Consider the following 17,930-nt stretch of genomic DNA (forward strand, 5'->3'; position numbering starts at 1 on the left):
CAGCTCACACAGTTATGACCAGTGTAGTTTACAGGCTGTCAGCATGAATATTTATGCAAATGAGGGGTAAATGCTGTGCATTTATTGAATAGCTAAAGGGAGCAACTGTGTCCGCATATCCACATTGTATAGGCTCGTACACAGTGTTTATATTCTCACTGGATGTGGATGACATCAGGGTTGTGTGTCATGTTACTTTAAGGAATTTTTTGTGCTCAGTGCACGTGTTTGCTCAGTGTGCCACTTGCTGTAATTGGTTTTGGCGTAGCTTAGTATGTTTGCGCGACCAGACCACTCATGTGACAGTCATAACGTAGCCAGCTATGAATGAAAATCGGATATATTCAATTAATAATATATACTTTTGTGTAAGATATGCTGCACAGCCCTGTGCATAGTGCCACTTTGTGCAATAAAGTAGGACCTTTAAATCGTGTCAATTATATCCTAAGCAGGTGAACTGCGTCATAATTAGCCAATCCCATATGGTGGACCTACACCAGAACTGTATAAAGTGTGCATACACCTTACATTCAAATTTTCCCTCAATACACTGAATCATTGGAGTAGAGACTTGGAAATTTTAACTGAAATAATGCTAGGGGCTGCTGCAGCTATTCTACATCTGCATGTACTAGATGCTGCAGTCAGGGCTGCTGGTGCTGTTGACAACAGACCTAAGCCAAGGAAGAGAAGAGTGTTCAGGCCTAGGTTAACCTACCCGGAGCTACATGATCTGGAGATTGTAGATCACTACAGTGAACAGGGACATATTACAAGAACTCAGTGAGCTCTGCCACCCTCAACTCACAGCCAGAGCGAACAGAGGGGAACCCAACCCAGTGGAGACTAAGGTATGTGTAGCTCTTAGGATACTAGGTACAGGTACTTTTCAAAGACCAACTGGGGATATAAAGTGGGTAGGGTACTCCACCAATTCTCGGATGCTATGCTCCCACATGCCAATGACCACATATCTTTTTCCCTTTCCCCTGAGGCGAGAGCCAGCAATATGCAACACTTCTATCATGTAGCTCACTACCCTGAAGTACTGGGTGCCATAGACTGCACTCATGTACACATCCAGGCACCACCTGGTGAGCTGGGTAGAATTTATGTTAACTGCCACAGGGTCATTTACTGGGGATGTTGGCTTCGCCCTTAAACCATGGATGATAACGCTCATCAGAAATGCACACATACCCATGGAAGAATGCTATAATGAGGCACACACACAAACTAGGAACATCATAGGGTGTGTGCTTGGGCTTCTGAAGTAATGGTTTCAGTGGCTCAATATATCTGGTGGAGCCCTGCAGTATACTCCAACCACATATGCACAGATATTTACAGTAGGTGCTATGCTACACAAGCTGATCCTGTGGAAACAGCTGCAGCAGGATCAGCAAAGGGAAGGGATACACAGCCCCCACCATTGCCTAGGTCACCACAGCCACATTCACAGGAGGGCACATAGGAGGAACACCTGGCTGATGCCCCTGTAGGCAGATGTAGGCGAGATCAGTATTCCCTGGCTTTGGCTAAGAGACAACACATAACACATTCATTGATACACAGATGCAATCACTCTGCCATACCTGATAGGACCAAAACAAGCTCCTCAAGGAAGAGCAAACCTGCCTGGTGGACTACTGCCATTAACAGGCTTTACAATAAAAGGAAGAAATTGCTGTCTAAGAATAAGAGAGTGGGAGCTCTCCTAAACTAGACACACTCCCTCCAAATGATCTTCCTCTTCAAAGGACGCCCATAAGGTATTCTATTGTTACACCTGCAATCTAAAAGGAAAGGCCCAAATTTGTGCCAAACTGGTAGCTAATGATACCACAAAGAGTCAGCCTGTGGACATAGCTAACCTATTAGCTGACAGGTTTTGTGCAAATGTCACTCCCCTGTCCCCACCACATGTACCCCATGACATCCCTACCACCTGTCCCCTACCATGTGTCGCTAAAGAGCAAGTCATAAACACCATCTCTAAGGTCACAAACGCAGCAGCTATGGGACCTGATAACATCCCAGGCTATGTCCTACATGGGCTCCAACATGAATTAGCCACACTATTGGGTACTCTTCAATCCTGGTCTAAGCACAGGTTTCATCCCAGATGAATGGAATACATCCATCATTATTCATCTGTACAAATGTGATGCTTCCACTGACCCTGGGAACTATAGACCTATTAGCCTAACTCACCTTATCTGCAAGGCTATGGAGTGAATAATCATGGACCTTATCAACAAAGAAACAGGTAAGCTCCAAACACTTGCCCTTACTCTGTTTGGATTTGTCAAAGGGAGATTATGCCTGTGAAACACTGTGGACTTCTTCAAGGCAGTCACCAAGGTCCTGGATGAGGGGAAATCTGTGAGTACAGCCTACCTAGATTTAGCCAAGGGATTTGACACTATCCCCCACTCAGGCATGATTGACAAACTCACCCAACTAGGTATCAATCCTTATATCATTAGGTGAGTCTCTAACTGGCTCACTGATAGAACCAAAAGAATCACAATAGGGGAATCCACCTCCAACAGCAGACCTGCAACAATTGGTTTTCCACAGGGCTCTGTCCTGGCACTTCTACTGTTTGTAACTTAGGTCTGTAAAGTGCAAGCTACAACTAAAAGTCTGTGGCTGACAAAGTGTGCTGATGACTGCAAACTGGGAGCAGTCATAGAATCTGCAAACAATGTCAACATCCTACAAGAGGGTCTTACACACACAAATGATTGACGGCAAAGCCATGACCTTAAACTCATTGCAAATAATATGTTATCATCCTTCTCAGTATGTGTGATGTTCCTGCTAACTGCCACATTAATAACAAAACACTAAGTATGCACTCACTGGTGTGAGACCCAAGCACACAGGTTGACAGTAACCTTACTTTGACCAGCATTCTATATTATTCATCTCATAAGTAAGCCATTGCATCAAGAAAATGAAGGAAGTTATAACCTCTCTGTACTCTCCCCTTACCAGGCCAGTGATGGAATACAGTGCCCTTTTTTTTATGCACCTTTCCAAGCACCTGCAGCAATTGGAGAGATCACAAAGGTTCCTCACAAGGATAATTCAAGGTCTTCAGCATCTGTCCTATATGGATCATCTGAGATCACTATCACTTCAGTCTTTTTCATACAGACTACTCATAGGCCATCTATGCCTTGCATATAAGGAAATCTTTGACCATGCTTTATTTGAAATACTGCATACCTGCAAATCAAATGGCACATGGGTTACTCACTCTAAAGACCTTAACCTGATATGTGACAGTATTACAGCATGCTGGAAGGTCAGATTTGTCTCCCAGAGGTTATCACACCTTTGGAATGGACTCCCACTTCATGTCAAACAGAGGACTTCATTGGCCCTCTTACAACGCAATGTGGACAATTGGATGTGTAACCATAAATTCACACTGGGGGTTTCACCTGTGTTCCTCTTGGACCATGGTAATTGTTGCTGATCATGGAAATAAGTTTAGAAATTGGGTAGGCTTGTAAGGGCTCTAGGCCATTAGCCTAATAATTTCCTATGGTATGACTCAGTCATAGTCCATGTTGAAGTACATGACCTGTGACATACCTCCCTAGACTATACTTAGAGATTCTTATTTGAGCTGTCAGAAGACCTCTATGCGGTCACTGACACATGACTTAAAGATGCAAAGGACACACCAACAGTGCAAGGTTATTATGCCTTCCACACATTTAGATCAGCTAAATCACAGGCAGGAAATAAAGGTGGAGGTGTCTCTATGTACATCAAAACTAAATATACTTCAAATCTGGTCAAACAGGACAATGCACTTGAGCTGCTCCAGGTTCAATTCACAATAGGCAACATCCAATGCTACTTCCATGCAAACTAAAGGTCCCCCTCTATGACCCAGGACACCCATACCATGTATGTAAACTTATTAGAAACACTAACCATCCAACCAAATACCATATTTATGGTTGACTTCCATAATCCCACTGTTACCTGGGAGTCCTATAAAACAACAAACATGCTGACACAGAGATTCCTGGCTTTTGTAAACATAAACTTCCTGGACCAGATAGCCAATACACCAAACAGGGGTGCGACCATACTGGAACTGGTCCTCACCAATATGGGTGAGTTATGCACAACCCCCTACTGTAATGTCTTCCCTGGTATGGTCCGAGCACAAATTGGTCTTGTTTGAAGTAAAACTAAGAGATGGACTCCCAGCTAGACATGGAATATTCAGGAACTACTCTAAGGCTAACCTCTAGCTATTAGGTGATAAACATGCCAAATCTAAAGCCCCCATAAACACCAAAAACACTGTGACCTATGCAGCAGTGTTTACAGAAACCTTATACAACCATGTTAATAGCTGCATAGAGGCAGCCGTACCCACCAGGGAGAAGAACAGAACTAACTGAAAATCAAACCACACTGGTGGAATCATGGATTTAATAGGCTGTATAACAGAAAGAAGACGCTCATGGCAAAACACAAATTATGCTATACACTTTCTAAATGGCAAAGTACAATATGTGTAAATGACCAGTACAAGTAGCATGTCTACAGCAACAATGGATGAAACAAATTCATACTAATGTAGGTAGTCACCCTGTGCATCATACACATAGCTTTATTTCCCTGCATCCATGAGAAAGATGATAGGGATGTGGCACAGTTATCATCACTTGCACAGGGTATTGTGTGGGGGTACAGGAGGTCTAAGCTGACACAATAGGTTGGTAGGCATGTGTGTGAGTCAGGACGGGAAGCAGGCAAGACGGACCATGGAAATGTTGCGTGTGTGTCTGTAGGTGCCCTCAACGTGACAGTGGTGTGAGTCTCTGTATGAACACAACAAATCTCAGTGCTAGTCCTACATGTATGTGTGTTGGACAGCTGTGAGCCACACATAGTAGAGCTGGCAGTTCATCATCTTTACCCTGAAGCATGAGAACTGGTTTTGCCAGGAGTTGCACTGGCACCTTCACGCCCAAAGTCAGATGCTGTGCTACTGCCTGAGGGTGACTAATGTCTGCTGGGAATGTGTCCTCCATGGGAATGCCCAGGACCATGAGCCCATGGCCTGCTATGTCTTGATGTGGACAGCACCCTCTGTTCTGGAGCACTGGATGTACTGCCGCAATGGGAGTGTGATTGTGCACTGCCATGTTGACTGTCAGCAGATGCAGTTGCTGAGCTACGCCCATGAGGCTGACGCTCAACTCCAATGAGAAGTTCCTTCACAGACAATATGCGTTCCAAGGCAGATAGTGTGCGATCTCTCTTAGACCTACCTCTTTCCACTGTGTCAGTCAAGTGTTCCAGGGTATAAGCAGCACAATGGAGGCAGTCACAGATGTCAGACTGTGCTGCATCCATAACCCTGAGCATTCATCAGGAGTTCCTTTCTGAATATGCCTGTGCCTCCAAGACAGCCCTAAATGTACACCAAGTGATACGTGATGAGACACCTGTGACAAGTGGTGGAGGGACAGCAGGCCTCCTATGAGCACCCCTATCAATCCGCCTGTGTGGAACCTCGCCAACTGTTTGGCTATGGCCAATGTCGACAGTCACTGATGCGACAGTAGCCACACTTCCTTGTTCAATATCCCCACTCTCAGACTCTCCATCATCTGTGGCCTCAGGCCCGTATGTGTAGGCATGCTGGCTGTGTACAGTGATAATGAGGATAGACCATGGATGTCAACCTCTGTGCCTGATTCAGCCTCTGCAGCCACTAGCTGTGCTTCAATTTGGCCATCATCATCATCATCATCAGAGTCTGGAGAGACACTGACATCAGGTTGTGAAGGGGACAAAGATGAACTTCCCTGGTCATCTGTAATAAAAACGAGAAAGCAGTACATTAATACCTACGCTTCTATGGTCTGTAGTACTATGGTGCATTATATGATTAGCTGTATAGACTGCTGACACTATTACAGACTTGTATAACCCTCAACCTCACATAGTAAGACATGAGAACATTATATTCTACCCCCAATCTGTAATTATTTTGAAATAATTACTCATTAAACAAGAATCTCATGAGCAAAACATAAATTATGTACACTGTTGACATTCTGCAAAAATATGCACAGTTGACAGTTATGGCAATCTCTAATGTCCTGACAGTATTGTCAAGTCAACCATTATGGTCACACCTAAAAGACAGAGGTATGACTCTAAACTGTGCACATTCAGAAAATATTTGTTCATTTGGCAATCATGCAGACAGTACATCAATCCAGGCAGCAGGCCTGGGATGACACTTTAGTGAATACATTGAACTATTTACATCTCTGAAAAAACAGTTTTGTGCTTACCAGCAGCAGGAGCATGGCCTCTTCTGATTCCTGACAGTCCTGAAAAAATTAGAGGGAAAGGTAATGGCAACAACACTGCATGTTACACTATAACAGGGGTAACATCTCCAAATATCTCACATTTACAGTAGCTCCTATGTTAACAGGTATGTGGGTCAGAATCACTACATGAGCTTAAAACTGCAGCTAACTCCCCCAATAAAACACCTGACACCCACGTAAAACTATATACACCTTGACATGCTGAATGTAACAGTATTCCAATGCTGATCTAAGCATTCCTGGACACTACTCTTGAGAGGAATGGGTGGCACCCATGTCCACAACATATTGTCTGATGGATGCCTGGGAGCTGTCCTGTGTTGCAAAGTTTGCCAGGAAATCTTCTGTGGCTGAGAGAGTTTGTTCTGCTGCAGGCTTACCACCAGTGACTTGACAATCCCTGGCCATGTCAGCTGGATGTCTGAATGCTGAGTATTGCACCTGTTCATATGTATAATTTTGGTGACCCATGGCATTAATGTTATGCACCAGTTTATCACACAAAGCTGCACATTCTTGCCTATTTGCCCCCCCCCCCCTGGACAGCAGGACTTGGTAGTGTTGGTGCAAAGCCTCAATGATGACATTGTTTTCTGCCTTAGTAAATATTGCCCTGCATCATGGATGCATGATATCTCCTGAAAAACAATTAAATGAAAACATGCCAAGATCACATACATGGAAATACAATATGTAGAGATACAGCAGTAAAGGAAGGCTGTCAGTATTCACTGCTTGATTACACATTTTATATTCAACAGTGTGCAAAACATACAAAGGGTGTGGGCACAACTAAGATAGTAGCAATAGTGACCTATTGCTGTTTGTGCCATGACAGATACTCACATATGATCATGCACCCAACACAGGAGCCCATTGTAGTGTGCCCTATAGCAGGACCCCCCCCCTATAATATGTAAAAACAACAGTGCCAATGAAATAGCAGTGTACTATTATCACAGATCTCCAGCTGCGTTACACCTACAGAGGATGTAGAGTACAACATTATACCATTGCTGTACTCTACATCCTCTGTAGGTGTAACACAGCTGGAGAGCAATGCCATGGCATCAGTACATTTCTAACAAAGGCTTACTGTTGTAATCCCCATTGCCCCTAAGTATATTCAAACATATTCATCATGTTCAAAACAAAATGCTTACATACCTGATGGAGTACAATACTCCTTTGTTGAAAGATACTGTTATATAAGTACTGCGTTAATGAGTTAACCATACAAACTAACTCTCATACATAATGGTCCCCTTAGATAGAAGTTTTCCTTTTTAAGATGGTTCTCATTAGCAGGTGATTGCCTTTGAATATATCTGTGGTTCAGAAATGCTACATGCAGCCTACACAGCTGATCTGCAGTATAATCAGCCATTCCCATGCAATTATCCAACAAGATATAAGGCCTCAATGTAGATTCCATCCCCTTTCTCATATGCTGGGGTGGAAATTACTGGGGTACTGATACAACACCAGCACAGAGAGAATGTTTATAGCAGCTACTTTTTACATACAGATGTGTGTGCTACAGGCTGAAGCTGTTGCTGCTGGCAACAGGCATAGACAGAGAGGCTGAAGACTGTGCAGGATGACAACACTTAAGAGTAACTGTGGGACCTGTGGCAGCCTTGATGAACAGCCAGAGCCAGCTTAAGGGAACCCATACCACTGGAAATTAAGGTATGTGTTTAGGATAAGTATGTTAGCCAAAAGTATCATTAACAGAGTAAAAGGCAACATGCTTGGTGTGTCCTAGAATAAGATAGGGAATACATTAATCATTATGGCAACCAGTTGGACAACTGCCAAGTCATGTGTTATGTCATGGTAGTCATCTGGAATGTGTGCTGGCAACCCTTGCTTCTAGCATGACCTCCATATATGTACCCCTGCACTTCAAAATATAATTAACCCCCTCATCCCTACCAAAGCCTTACAATCTAGTTCTCAGAACCTAATAAACGTTATCAGACACAAAAATGATGCTGGCAAATCTTTCTCTGCCTGCACTATTGCCAAACTCTGGAACTCAGTACCTAGTCAAATAACCTCCACTACTCCACTATTCAATTTAAGAAACTCCTGAGAACCCACTTCTCAAACAATTGGCTTTGTTCATGCAACTCCCCAGGTTAATTTGCACCAATACCATGTTCAAGGATTCTACTAAAGGTCCCCTAATTCCTTTCACTGTAAAGCGTAATAATCACTGGTTATTTCTGTAACAAAATATTGAGAGCACTCATAATTTAGAAAGACAAAAAAAACCTGTTCTTGTTTATATTTTATATTCTATATAAACCCTACCATTAGAATGCTGTATGCTGACTTTACTAAAGGAATTGTTAATTTATACTTAATTTATGTTTCTATGGGACCTATATCTCTGTATGATATTCTTGTGTAATTTCTTTGACATGGTATTGGAGCTTTTCTCCCTGGGCCTCCGCTGAAAATGGATATGTATCCAGTGGGACTTTCCCGGTTAACAAATGTAAAAAATAAAAATAAAATAAAATAAAATAAATATTACTTGTGCAGCTGTGGTTGTCTGTAATATCACTAGCAAATCATTGTGGGCTGCAGTCTAATATTACTGGGTCACATTTGAATTACATACTTCAAAATCCTCTGGGAATTCATGCTAATGCATGACCTGACATTCTATGCACTTTCTAGTGTTGTAATAGGAATAGTTAAAACGTGCTCCTATCTCTAGGCCTTTGACTTCCATTATTTAGAAGCAGACATTCCATCTGTACTGCTTTGGGTGGATAAATAGGTTATGAGATAGTCATACATATCACAATTTATAACGGTGATGTACACATACCGTACATGTATTTTAAATGCTAGACACAGCTGTATTTGAACCCAAGATTATGTGGACCAAAAATTAAGGTTTTCGAAGCATTTGACAGATTGAGCAGTGTATTTTTACATGTTGTACATATCATTGCACACTTACTTGCTGTTACATACCTCACTTACATCTGTTATTATGTGCATGGCTTTATAGTGATGCATTTCTCTACTAGAGTCCCAGTTAAGCTCCTATTTTTCCATTACTCTGTAACCATAGCTATCCATTTCTTCAGCAAGAACTGTGTGCTTGTAAAGATTTTTAGCTGAATTTGGATTGTCACCCCCCAGAGAGAGGGATGACAACAACATAAAAGTGTGTTGTCAAGCCAGTTGGACCAAATTAAGTGTGTCCAGTGGACATATGTATGAAATGAAGAACTAATTATGGGATGATTTTTTTTTTGGGGACAGGTGCCCTTTTTTTTTTTTTTTAAGGAGAGAGTAGAATGTTGGGGAAGGGACATAGGTATGTGTGGGGAAGGTAAGTTGGGAAGGTGAGGGAGCATTTGTAGCCAGACAAAACAGTCAAGACAGCAGGCAGGTTTGGTGTTGGACAAAAGAGGGAGTGTAATAAGAGGGAGTGTAATCATTTGGTTGGGAAAAGTCCCATGGATGTCATACATGGTAGCAGTGTGACTAAAGTCTTCACCCCTGGGACTATCAGCACTGCACCTTCACTGATTCTGTGGAGGTAGTGGTCGATGTCGGAGCCTGGGGCCAGACTGTCCCACCAGGATGGACAGCATGTTCTGCATCCAGTGTAGACATGCACCAACAGTTTGGCACACAAGCCTATGCACCATGCCTGGCAGTTGGTCTTGGGTGATGAACGGATCCCCTCCACTTCCACTCCCAGAGGGGGGCACACCCCCACCCTGTGGGGTGGAACCACCTGATGGAGCAGGTAGTGCAGGGGCAGCAGGGGGTGCCACCAGGCTGTGGCCCAGACGTGCTGGGCCCTGGTGCCTAGGCCAGGGGAGACAAGGTAGGTGGATCACCAGGAACTGGCCTACCTCGTCGTGCTTTGGTAAATGAAATATAAACATAAAGGAAAAAGAAACATAACCTAAACAAATGTAATTAATAACATAAGAGAAAACAATAATGAGTAACGGAAACAAACTTAAAATAATATAACGAGGAACACAGCAATAAATAATGTAAATGAAAGTTTAACAACAAAGCAATATTAAATTATACATAAGGCCAACATAAGGTAATAACAAATAATATGATAATAAATAAAAGAAGAGAAAGGGTGGGGTGAGAGAAAAAAGAACATTAGTAATTTCACAGATAATATAAAAAAAAGACTACAACTACATACTTCTAGATATGTTAGACTTCACTTGTGAGACCACTGACTCCTTATACACACACACACACACACACACACACACACACACACGCACACACACACACACACACACACACACACACACACACACACACACACACACACACACACACACACACACACACACACACACACACACACACACACACACACACACTATAGTAGAGATCAGAATGCATCCAGCAATAATTTAATGTTGCTTATATTGTATATATGATGTTCCAAGTACATACCTCTCAACCTCTTAGCATGGGACATTATGAGCTAAACCATACATAATGGTGGTACAAAGGAAGAACAACAGGGAACATTCTTACACAGTGTGCTCATACAATAGTAGCAAGGTGTTCTGATAACAGATTTGCCATGAAATTGCATTTTGAGTGATGTCATGTATCTGCAAGTCAGAGGACAGGACATATGGGGCAATATTCCATACATTCTGCAAAAATCGTGACAGTCGAGAGATATGTTTGTGCACACTGATTACACTTGACAGCTGGACAGTCATGGTGCAGGTCTATGGGTGTGCACTTCACATGCAAAAATGATTATGCTTTCTTTTTGACATGCCAATACAGTATTGAATGCTGCTTATTTTTTCAGTTGGCTGGTGTGGGATTAGAACTCACAAGCAGTGACTACAGTAATACTGAATATTTTATTTGAAAAAAAAAATTATCAGAGCACTGTCTCCTTTTATACTTTATTGATTCATGTCATTTCTAATCTTGTATTTACACACATGGATAGCCGTGTAGGAGTATGTTAACTTACACATTTACCCTATTCATTTATTGACTGCAACCTACAGCATATATCAGACAAAATGAGCAGAACAAAACATTGACTCTGTCTAGGATTGCACAGCATTTATTTATGACATACTAAAACATTATTGACTACTGCACATTTCTGTGTTGGCTGGTGTTGGATTAGAACCCACAAGTAATGACTACAGGAATGCTGAACATTTTATTTAAAAAAATTATTTATCAGAACACCTTCTCCTTTTACACTTTATTGATTTATGTTGTTTCAAATCTTGCATTTACACACATGGAAAGCTGTGTAGGAAGGAGTTCTGTTAACTTACGCTTTTACCCTATTCACTTATTGACAACCTACAGAATATTTCAGACAAAATGAGCAGAACGCAACATTGGCTGTTAATCTGGGTATTGCACAACATTTATTTACGACATGCTAACATAGTATTACCTATTGAACATTTCTCAGTTGGCTGGTGTTGATTAGAACCCACAAACAGTGACTACAGGAATAGTGAACATTTTATTTGAAACAATTATCACAGCACTGTTTCCTTTTACATATTGATTTATTTTGCTTTAAATCTTGCATTTACAAACATGGATAGCTGTCTAGGACTTCTATTAATCTACACATTTACCCTATTCCTTTATTGAGTTCAATCTACAACATATTTCAGACAATGCGCAGACCACAGCATTGACTCTTAATCTGGGTAAATCACAACATTAACTAATGGTTGGAAGCTATGCTACAGAGTACTGCGTGCTTACTTGCTTTAACTTGCTTTACCAGTTCAGATATGAACTGACACACTAATAATACTCTATGATGTCCCAGGTATTTCATGCATGACTGTTAAAACTGCAGTATCTGTTTTTACTTTATTTTATTATTAAGTTATGCATTAAGTTATTACTTTGATTGTCTTACATACCATGCGCTTGCCTCATCCTGGCCAAATGCCTTGCATGGGACTGGACATTGTAAACCCTCTCTTCTGCAGCTGTGGTAAGAGAAGGAAACCATTATGCATACCGTTTTTTCACAGATTCAGCTTGTATATTTATAAATTACTAGAAAACATACTTTCATATCTCTGAGATGCACCCATCCTGTGCTTCTTTGATCCAGTTATCCAAGGGTCTCCTCTTCCTATGATACAGGTTGTCATAATGATAACGACACTGCTTGCCTGTGCAGGGGATACTAGTTGCACTGGTCTTGTCTCCGGCCAAACTATCCCAGGCCTCAGATCGACACTCTTGGCCCTGGTAGTAGTACTGCAGCAGCTGGGGTCCATAGGATTCTACCAGGAGTCCAATGAAAAACCTGATCTCCTGCTCACCCCACCTTTCATAAAAAAAGTCAAGGTCAGGCTGCAAGGAATAATGTGAAATTCTCACCTATTAGCCTTTAAATAGGCTGCATTCCCACCCTTGCACTTCATACTGTAACTTTCAAAAATGCTCCGCGTTGCTTAACATTGCATAAGCTCACACAGCCCATGTTTAAGCGAAGCTTAGCAATGCACAAACAGGAAAAGACTGTTGACCATGTTTAAGCAATGCTTAGATCACACACCTTTTCTAAATGTAACAATTATTAAAGTCAACCGATGTTTCAGTCATCTGACCCATTTTCACAACAGTATATGTAAAAGGCATGTCTGCCCAGGACTCAAACCTGGGACCTACTACACTGTAGGTTATGACTCAACCTATCTAGCCACTAGGATAGTGAAGGGAACTCATATATCTTCAGATACACTGTGAAGGTGCCTGTAAGCTTAGCGCAGCATTGTTGTGTGGGTTTGTACATTGCTAAGCACCGCAGAACTACATCAATTAAATGCATTTGGTTTCTATTTTTAGCTGCCTGGCGTATGTCTAATGCATAAGTATGCAGTGCTATGCATAGCTAAATAATGCAGTGCATCGCGGAAACAAGCGCATAAAAATAAAAAAAAAATTGACCTTGAACTGGTTTCTTTTTTCGATATATGGCACATCTGATGTATAGTTGCGCAGCCCTACTCATAGCTAAATAATGTGGCACATCATGCAAACTAGTACATAAAAATAAAAATAAAATTTAAATTGAATGCATCCGTTTCTATTTTTAGATGTCTAATGGATGTCTGATGTATGGGTGTGCAAAGCTAAGCATGGTTAAATAATGTGCCACACTGCACAATCAGGCACATAAACATAAAAAAATTAAAATAAATCCAATTTACTGAAATAAAAGGTCTTGTAGACCTTTCAGTCAAGGTTAGTGGGCCAAAAGGTATGTGGGTATGCCATCAGTCTTACACGGATTCAGTATGAGTCTACATGGACTTTATTGAATCCTGGGGTTAGTATAGGCACTACCTCACTGTTAGTTGCTAATGGATTGCAGCTGTGAATGATTAGTGGGTGGGACAAGGAAGACACAACAGCAATTCAGACCACCTTAGCTGCACTAAGTGTGTCACCCAGGACGCACTTACAAAGTGTAGAAGCAATTTTAGCAAGGTTTCTATGGAAGTAAATAACACATTTATCATTTTTGTTCGCTAATAGCCAAACTCTCCTGCCTTTGTTGAAAAATGTTTTTCAGTATCATATATTTGTATCATACATTTAAAGAACAATGATACAAAATGTACTATAGATTGCATGTCTGTGAGTACAGCACAGATAATAGAAGAATAAACAGAATACAAAGAGAAGACAGAGCTGCACTGGTGCAAATATAGTCATAAATGGTTGCGTGATCAGTCATTGCACTAGATATGTAAGGCAGATGTGCAAACAAATGACAGTGTACAAGTATATATGTCTTGTTAATACTGTGGAGGAAATTAGAATAGCTTGTATGTACAGGATTTCCTTTCCTGCTGCAAAGTTGTTTCTGTGGCAAAGAGAGATGAGACACTCCATGTGTTTTGTAGGTTCATTAGTATGATTGTTCAAATCCAGAGTAGTGTAAACATCTCTAACATTTGTTACAGTGTAATTTGTAATATTTTATATTTATTTTTAAATATTAATATTTATACAATGTATGGCTTAGCGCAAATACGGTAAAACAAATATTTTAAAATTAATGGAAGTTGCTTCTATAATAAGAGCAGCATAAATGAGAGCTATGAATTAGCTGTATATGTAGTACACCTGGTAAACATGATGAAACACACAGCACATAGGATATGTGGATCACGGTTCAAGTCCCTCATTTTTCTTTTAATGATAAAAAGTAATGTGGATGTAGGTAGATGTAGGTCTGCAAAATATGACCTTGCCCTGACCAAGAGGCAATGGATAGCACACGTGCTGACCACATAAGGGGTGCAACTTTCATCTTATGCACATACGTACAATAAAAAACTGATGCCATGCAATGCTTACAACCTTTACTTACCCAGGTAATGGCTGTGTATTGCTAGCATCAGACAGAATTAGTCCTAAATTGCATTTGTAACTGCAGGGCTGTCAAGGTAAGTACTGAACCTGTAAAGAAAAATAAATGTGTAAGTGCATGAATGAATGGCAGATACCAGCATACTTTTATTAAAAATGTACCTAAGTAGAATGTGTGTGAGTTATCCAGCAATGGCGGCAGTATGTGACAAGAATGACTTTTGCAGATATATTATGCACTTTATCAGCTAATATACCTCATGCATCTAAAATACCCAGAATAGCAAAAAACAGTCTAAACTCTACTTATCCCTACATTCTCACAAGTGGAGCAATACGCTTGATTAATGTATCAATGATTTCAAGGTAGCAATCACAACACTAAAATGCTGTAAAAAATATGAAATAATTTCCAACTGATATCACCAATACATATCCTAAGCTCTCATTTAGTTATGCACCCTATGTATAAGACAATATACATATGTAACCTTAATCCAAAAGATAAAAACAAGGTGATGGCACAGTTATCATTTGCACGGGGTAGGGATTGGAGGGGCTGGAGGCCAAGGCTGACACTAAAGTAGTGACACTGTGTGAGTAAGAAAGACAGGCAGGCAGAAATGTAGATAATATCAAATGGCCACTGAGACAGAAAGACCTGCAACCCCCATTAATTCCTCATGTAGCTGATATGTGTGAGTGCATGGGCACATGATGTGAAATGTGTCTGTGAGTGTCTACATGAACACAGCCAAGCTCTGTGCTAGCACTACATCCTGGCATGTTGGACAGGTGTGCACCATGCATGGTATAGGTATCAGTTCATCATCGACCCCAGCTGCAAGAATAGTTGTACTGGCATATCCATGCCCATGGTCAGAGGTAGTGGTGCTACCTGAATGTGAAGCCAAGTCTGTTGGACAAGCTCTCCTCATGACTATGCCCAGGTCCATGACCCCTTGGCATACAATGGTTGTGGACACCTCAACCACTGACAGAGCAGTGGAAATAGTATCACTATTGGATCGGGATCAGGCACGGCCATGTGAGCTAACAATAGATGATGTTACAAACCTATGGCCACATGGATGCTGTCTCCCTGCCAGCAGACATTCCATCACAGACACTTTCTGTTCTATTGTGTCATTTATCTGATCTACTGGATTGGCCACACTGTGGAGGCAGTCACACATATCAGCTTGTGCCACATCTACAACCCTAAGCATGTCCTTGTAGGCCCTGGTGGAACGTGTCTGTGCCTCCATATTGGCCCTAAACATACTTCAAGTGGCACATAATGATGCACCAGAATCAGGTGGAGGGTGGACAGTAGGCCTCCTTCAAGCAACCCTACCAACCCTCCTACTTGCCACCTCGCCCACACTTTGGCTTTAGATAGACTCAACCGGCACTGAAACCACATGTAACCACATTAACCTGACTAACAGTGTCACCCTCAATCTGTCCACTATCTGAGGGATCAATTGAATTGGTATGAGTAGGCATACTGACTGTGTTGGAAGGAATTCCAGGAGATGTGTGAGTCACAACCTCAATGTCAGATTCAACTTCTGCACCCTCTGACTGTGCCTCTGTTGGCCACCATCATCATCAAAGCCTACTGATACTCTGACTTCCACTGTTAGGATCAACTGTGAGAATAATCAACAAACACAGGAATGAAATTACTACTCCTCTAAATATTAACCCAAAATATATTAACAAAAATAACACTGGTCACAATCACAGAGGCTACATCAATACAGATACTCATTACACCCTTCTCACACATACCAAATTATCTAAATAATGCTTAGTAATATGCAAAGAAACATTTGCTTACCATGTGTAGATGTCTCAACACTTTGCAGGGAGGATGGGCTTGAAAGAAGTGAAACAAAGAAAGGACAGCAATTAGGCATCACAGTGGAAATAACACAGGGGGAGAGTGAATACACAATTGTCTATATGCCCTGTAAGAAATAGCTGTGACTAAAACTTGTCTGAGCCATCCACCCACACTCATGTATACTGAAGAATTATCTTGTATAACTTATCAATAGGTACAGATAGAAAAAAAAGGAAGTAGTAGTCTATTACTTTAGTCAACAAGCCATTATAAATTTTGCCACATGTAAGCTGACCTGGAATCTTCTCATGGGACACACTTGTCCTCTCAGCCACATCAGCACTGACATCAAGCACACAATGGACAGGAACTCCTCATTTGGTCTCAGTGGTGGCTTGGTAGCAGGGCCACAACCTATAGCCAGCTGTTCTCTGGCAACTGCAGCCACCCTCCTCCATGCTGATGAAATCATATCAGTGGCCCAATGCCACACCAGATCATAATTATGGCTGTAACCATCAGCTATGTTTACATCACTGACTAACTGGTTCCAAATCTCTCTTGTGGCAGCTATGTCCCCATGACCTTTCTCAAGCAGAAAGGCTCCATGCTGCCTCAGTGCCTGGATTATGACCTCATTCTCTGTGTCACTGAAGGGGGGGTTTTCTTGGCGTTGTAGGCATGGGTGTCATAATCCTATGTGACATAAAACAAAGAAGGATAAAGCACATTAATATCACACAAGTAACATATTTGTTCACAGAAATAATTAATCTGTCTAGTCTTTGTCACCAAAGAGCTTGAAACACACTTCTCATTTGGGAATACCACTTAAGTAATGTATATATATTTTCCACAGAATAATCAGGATGCCTACATTTTTTCAACAGAAAAGTCAATTTATGAATGTCAGTCACTATTCACTGTGCCCACCACTCATGTGAAGGTTACCTGGACTAATGTTAGCGACATGTACATTACATTTCTCTCCAATACCATAGGGCATTACAAAAGCAAATGTTAAGAACATAGTTGTGCTGAAAGTATAACCTGTCTATCTCACAAATGTAAATGCCTGCCAAAACTGTCAGTGCCAACAGTGAAGTATAAGAAGTGCATACAGATAAAAGTTCCATTTTCTTCTGTATATATATATATATATATATATATATATATATATATATATATATATACATGCATTTGTTAAAGTTTACAAAATCTTAACTGTCCTTGAATAATACAAGCATACCTTAGAAAAATTAAGCCTTCACTGT

The sequence above is a fragment of the Protopterus annectens genome, chromosome 3.part0 (genome assembly GCF_019279795.1).
Source record: "Protopterus annectens isolate FY-2018-M chromosome 3.part0, PAN1.0, whole genome shotgun sequence".
Taxonomy (NCBI): Eukaryota; Metazoa; Chordata; order Ceratodontiformes; family Protopteridae; genus Protopterus; species Protopterus annectens.